At 49.3% G+C, this 5,195-nt stretch overlaps 1 non-coding gene across 1 annotated transcript; it reads right to left on the reverse strand.

Moving 5' to 3' along the window:
• Nucleotides 1-4,377: 4,377 nt before the first annotated feature.
• On the reverse strand, nucleotides 4,378-4,449 carry TRNAA-GGC. Its single transcript has one exon. It is a non-coding gene; the product is annotated as a tRNA-Ala (tRNA).
• Between the last annotated feature and the right edge of the window lie 746 nt (nucleotides 4,450-5,195).

The following is a 5,195-nucleotide window of genomic DNA, read 5'->3' on the forward strand; positions in this document are numbered from 1 at the left end:
GATTCTGTGAATTTAGGCAGACCATGAGATGGAGGGCACGAAGGGTTGCATCTAACACTTGCATCTAACAAAAACTCTACTTTGTGAGATACTGGCATCGGTCACCACTTTGGGGTCAGGAAGCACTTCTCTCCAGGCCAGTTTGGTTACAGATCCTGGAGGTTTTTTATCATCTTCTGGGCTTGGAACAGCAGTAACTGGGGGTATGTGGTGGGGAGGTATTTGTGAACTCCCTGCCTCGTGCAGAGGCTTGGACGAGGTGACCCTGGAGTTCCCTTCCAACTCTATGATTCTACTCATCAGGGCTGACCCAGCTTAGCTTCTGAGATCTGATGAGATCGGGCTGCAGGGGCTTGGACGAGGTGACCCTGGAGGTCCCTTCCAACTCTATGATTCTACTCATCAGGGCTGACCCAGCTTAGCTTCTGAGATCTGATGAGATCGGGCTATCCTGGGTTATCCAGGTCAGGGCGACAAAACTCATACGGCATCCTAATTCACAGAAGGGCTAAGCTGTTAGACACGTTTCTTTCTGGTTACTTCAGTGCTGGAAAAATTCTCTAGCTGTTGCTATTTTATCGTTAAAACAAGTGGATAGTTCACCCCTTGGGATCTGCACTGTTGTAGGTAAATTCACGGCCAGGGCTCTTTTTGTAGAGCAGGAACTCATTAGCATAACCTGGGCTATCCAGGTCAGGGCGACAAAACTCATATGGCATCCTAATTCACAGAGGGGCTAAGCTGTCGGACACCTTTCTTTCTGGTTACTTCACTGCTGGGAAGATTCTCTAGCTGTTGCTCTTTCATCATTGAAGCAAGTGGATAGTTCACCCCTTGGGATCTGCACTGTTGTAGGTAAATTCACCTACACAAACCTGTCTGGATCTTGATTAGTTCCCCTAATGTAGGGACACCCCACACAAAGGCCCATTCTGCATCTCGCATTCGCTCTATCGTTTTACCAAACCCACACTGGAACGGGAAAAGAGTGCAGCTCAAAACTGTTGGGAAAATTGGCAAAAATACTCAGATATTCAAAGTTTGCAATGGATCTTTGCTTCACTGGAGGCACTTCTTTCCTTGTAAAAATCTGTATTTCTAAGGGAAGGGTACGCAGGAAAAGCTACAAAATAGCAAAGACCTATGGCTACGTCTCTACAGCTACAGGACAGACCAACCACACGGTCTCTCCACAACAACAGCAACAACAGCAATGGAGATTCTTCTTCTTCTTGACCCCTAGAAGGAAATCACCTGAATACATTAACCAATGATTGTGAGTAAGCAGACTTAGATTTCCTGGGCTTTCTTCCCATTGGGCCTGGCCAGGTATCCCTTCCAGGTCAGTCTAAACAACAGCAGACAAGGTAAACAGATTAACCCTATAATGACTGAATTAGACCTTGCAACACACACATATTTCCAACAAAAAACACATTCAAATATCCTGGGGCAACACTGTACTTGCAGAGTCACCCCTGAACGGCCATAAAACGGCCATAAATCTATGCAGGTGGTACCATAAAACCAAGAGATAGAAGGAAGTGAAACCGGCAGGCAGTACTCGCAGCCCCATAGCTAGGGAATTTTTTTGGAGGGGGCCCCAGGGGGCCCACCAGCTAATTAAATGAAAGTACAGTGCAGGCGGTAAGTTGGAGCACTTTGGGGGCAGCCGTGGAGGGAGGGGGGCCAGAAGAAACACTAGGGGGCCAGGCCCCATGGGCCCCATGTTAGCTACGGGCCAGGTGTGGAGGCTTCCATAAAATCCGACAATCAAAGAAAGTAAAGTGCCATGCAATGTAGAGGGGGGGGGGTTTGTCGTGCAGACGGGTCGCGCAATCAGCATCACCGGTTCAACTTTCCACCAAAGATCCAATTTGCATCCTGCTAAGATTCCACTGCAGTAAACCACACTCACACAGTCCTTGTGGTAAACTATATACAGTGATTTATTTACAATATATTTACAGCTCTCTCGGACAAAGTGCTCCGCCATACGCTCATACGTGAAGAAGGAATACAATGTACAGAATACAATTTCTTATATACACCAACCAGCCAATCAGCTGACTGCTGAGTCACTGTGAGGTTGCTCAGCTTAGCTCCGGTCAGAACCGGTTTGTGTAGGTTCTCCTGACTGTCAGACACCTGTCAAATAGATTGGCATGGTCACACATACTGAAGGCTTATAACATTCAACAGGGTTTCTGTTCCAACATGGGATCGATGAAACAGCGGAGTGGATGCAAGATGCAGAATGGGCGGCTGTTTTGCCGTGGACTTAAACTGCCTCGACTTGTACACTGAGACACTCCAGAGTGGCGGGCAAATGTGGAAGGGACCAAAACGAGCTGGGTCCCAATTTGGGGACTGTTTTAGGCTGGGGAAACAATGGGTGGTTGGAAGGCTTCCGCCGTTTCGCAGCATGCTGCACTTCAGATAGCTCCAGCTTTCTAAAAGGGTGAGGGAAAAAATAGAAGAGATTGGATTTATACCCCGCCCTTCACTCGGAGTCTCAGAGGGGCTTACAAACTCCCTTCCCCTCCCCACAAAAGCCACCCTGTGAGGTAGGTGGGGCTGAGAGAGCTCTGACAGAACTGTCCTTGAGAGAACAGCTCTGACAGAACTACGGCTTGCCCAAGGTCATCCAGCAGCTGCAAGTGGAGGAGTGGGGAATCCAACCTGGTTTTCCCAGATTAGAGTGTGCGCACTTCACCACGACACCAAACTGGCTTTCCTACATCTCTTTGAAGCTTGTTCACTGAGTTGCGGCTGACTTATGGCAGCCCCCTAGGGTTTTCAAGGCAAGAGACGGAACAGAGGCGGTTTGTCCTCGCCTGCCTCTGCATAGCAACCCTGGACTTCCTTGATGGTCTCCCACCCATGTCCTAACTAGGGCTGACCCTGCTTTGCTCCTGAGATCTGAGGAGACAGAGTTAGCCTGGGCCATCTAGGTCAGGGTTTCTCAGCATTACCGCCAACTAATGTACTACAAGGATTTCTATTCCTCGGCTTGGTGGGGAGAGCCAGCTTGGTGTGTAGCGGTTAAGAGGACTCTAATCTGGAGAACCGGGTTTGACTCCCTACTCCCTCACACAAAGCCAGCTGGTGTGACCTTGGGTCAGTCCCAGTTCTCTCAGAGCTGTTCTCTCCAGAACCTCTCTCAGCCCCACCCACCTCACAGGGTGTCTGTTGTGAGGAGAGGAAGAGAAAGGAGATTGTAAACTGCTCTGAGACTCCCTCGGGTACTGAAGGGCGGGGTATAAATCTTCTTCTTTGGTTTTAGTCCTCTCCCTAGACGCTCCACTAATCTCTAGGACTGTTTCTGTCATGGCCTTATTGTGGGTGTTCAGATTTTATTGCAAGGTTTATTTGGCCCATTGTGGGTTTTAAGGCATACTATCATGCTTCAGGTCTGCTGGTGGGACGTAACTAGGGCTGACCCTGCTTTGCTCCTGAGATCTGAGGAGACAGAGTTAGCCTGGGCCATCTAGGTCAGGGTTTCTCAGCATTACCGCCAACTAATGTACTACAAGGATTTCTATTCCTCGGCTTGGTGGGGAGAGCCAGCTTGGTGTGTAGCGGTTAAGAGGACTCTAATCTGGAGAACCGGGTTTGACTCCCTACTCCCTCACACAAAGCCAGCTGGTGTGACCTTGGGTCAGTCCCAGTTCTCTCAGAGCTGTTCTCTCCAGAACCTCTCTCAGCCCCACCCACCTCACAGGGTGTCTGTTGTGAGGAGAGGAAGAGAAAGGAGATTGTAAACTGCTCTGAGACTCCCTCGGGTACTGAAGGGCGGGGTATAAATCTTCTTCTTTGGTTTTAGTCCTCTCCCTAGACGCTCCACTAATCTCTAGGACTGTTTCTGTCATGGCCTTATTGTGGGTGTTCAGATTTTATTGCAAGGTTTATTTGGCCCATTGTGGGTTTTAAGGCATACTATCATGCTTCAGGTCTGCTGGTGGGACGGAAACAAATTTGCCACATGCTGAATCAGACCCTTGGTCTATCAAGGTCAGTATTGTCTACTCAGACTGGCAGCAGTTCTTCAAGGTCTCAGGCTGAGGTCTTTCCCATCACCTACTGCCTTGTCCTTTTCAACTGGAGATGCCAGGGATTGAACCTGGGACCTTCTGCATGCCAAGCAGAGGCTCTGCCACTGAGCCATGGCCCCACTTCATGGCTTTCCAGGGTCTCGGTCGGAGGTCTTTCCTATCACCTACTGCCTGGTCGTTTTAACTGGAGATGCCAGGGATTCAACCTGGGACCTTCTGCATGCCAAGCAGAGGCTCTACCACTGAGCCATGGCCCCACTTCATGGCTTCCAGGGTCTCAGGCAGAGGTCTTTCCCATCACCTACTACCTGGTCCTTTTAACTGGAAATGCCAGGGATTGAACCTGGGACCTTCTGCATGCCAAGCAGATGCTCTACCACTGAGCCACAGTCCCTTCCTGCTCTAGTTAAATCTGAAGCTTCTGTTGAATCTTCATAGGAGAAAATGTTATAAGCTCTTCAGAATATTGCTGGGGGAGAGGGGATTTGTGCTGAACTCAAAACAAAGAGCCAGTGTAGTGTAATGGTTAAGAGACTCAGACAAGAAGCTGGAAGGCCCATGTCTGAATCCCCACTCGTGCCATAGAACCTTCCTAGGTGGCCTCTCACACTCTCTGCCTAACCTACCTCACAGGGTTGTTGTGAGGATAAAATGGAGAAGAGGAATTTAGAAAAGAGATGACCAAGGGGGGACATGATAGAGGTTTATGCATAGGGTGGAGAGAGTGGACCAAGAAAACATTTTCTCCTTTCCCCAAAAGATTAGAGCTTGAGGGTATCCAGTGAAGCTGATGGGCAGTAGGTTCAGGACAGACAAAAGGAAATACTTTTTTACACAGAGCGTGATTACATGTGAAACTCGCTGTCAGAGGATGCAGTAAGGGCCACAGGAATAAATAGCTTTGAAGCAGATTAGATAGATTCATGGAGGATAAGTCTATCAATGGCGATTAGCCATGGTGGCTGAGGGGAACCTTCACATCCAGAGGCACTAATCCTCTGGATCCGAAAGCCAGGAGGCAGCATCAGAGGAAGGGTTTGGCCTCTATGCCCCATTGTTGGCCCACCAGAGGAACTGGTTGGCCACTGTGTGGGACAGGATGCTGGACTAGGCGGACCACTGGTCTGATCCAGCAGGGCT

The sequence above is a fragment of the Gekko japonicus genome, unplaced genomic scaffold (assembly GCF_001447785.1).
Source record: "Gekko japonicus isolate JY-2015 unplaced genomic scaffold, Gekko_japonicus_V1.1 scaffold4810, whole genome shotgun sequence".
In the NCBI taxonomy this organism is placed as follows: domain Eukaryota; kingdom Metazoa; phylum Chordata; class Lepidosauria; order Squamata; family Gekkonidae; genus Gekko; species Gekko japonicus.